This window comes from Cebus imitator, unplaced genomic scaffold (assembly GCF_001604975.1).
Source record: "Cebus imitator isolate Cc_AM_T3 unplaced genomic scaffold, Cebus_imitator-1.0 Scaffold197, whole genome shotgun sequence".
In the NCBI taxonomy this organism is placed as follows: Eukaryota; Metazoa; Chordata; class Mammalia; order Primates; family Cebidae; genus Cebus; species Cebus imitator.
In genome coordinates this window covers 1,618,569-1,619,642 of record NW_016107512.1, presented here as the reverse complement: position 1 = coordinate 1,619,642, position 1,074 = coordinate 1,618,569, and positions in this window count along the sequence as shown.

Genomic DNA, 1,074 nt, shown 5'->3' with positions numbered 1-1,074 from the left:
ATCCACCCACGTTGGCCTCCCAAAGTGCTGGGATTACAGGCGTGAGCCACCTTGACTGGCCTTAGTAACCCACTTTAGACCCTAAGAAGTAGGGGCCAAGGCAAAGACACCGTGACTGAGAGTTAAGTTGTATAAAGATACGTGATTATGTGACAGATGGAGTATGAAAACGCATTTCCACATTCTGCTGCCAAAGGCATTTTTTGCCCACGCAGTTGAACTGCTTTCCTTGACCTTCATAGAAATAATTTTTTCCCAAGGAACTTCTTGCCTTTGCAATTGGTTTCAAAGGACAGACTCCAGCACATACCCAAGAGTAATACAAATCAGCGTTTCTTTTTTTGAGACGGAGTCTCACTCTTATCACCCAGGCTGGAGTGCAGTGGTGCAGTCTCGGCTCATTGCAACCTCCGCCTCCTGGGTTCAAGTGATTCTCCTGTCTTAGCTTCCCGAGTAGCTGGGACTACAGGTGCACCATGCTCAGCTAATTTTTGTATTTTTAGTAGAGATGGGGTTTCACCAAATTGGTCAGGCTGATCTCAGACTCCTCACCTTCAGTAATCCTCCTGCCTTGGCATCCCAAAGTTCTGGGATTATAGGCATGAGCCACCATGCCCGGCCTGAGTTTCTTGTAAAGGTTTTTTACCTGCAGCAGTGTAGGCAGGGAGGTCATATTACAGAATCCACTTTATACTACATATGTGCTTCTGCCATTTGTGAGCATACGGAACCAGATTTCTCCACATAATTAAGAATTTAATTACAAAAGTCTTTTATATTTGTTACTGAAGAAAGTATAGATTTTTTTCTCAAGTATAACTTAGGAAACTACTAAGAACCAGGGCATGGAAATTTAAATTACAGCTCTCTGTGCAATTTATAGTGGCAGTTCGGATGAATTTTATTTTTTGAGACAGGGTCTTGTTCTGTCACCCAGGCTGGAGTGCAGTAGCATGATCATGGCTCACCGCAGCCTTGAACTGGGCTCAAGCAATCCTCTGGCCTCAGCCTCCTGAGTAGGTGGGCCTATAGGCGTGTGCCACCATGCCTGGCTAATTTTTTTTTTTGAGACGC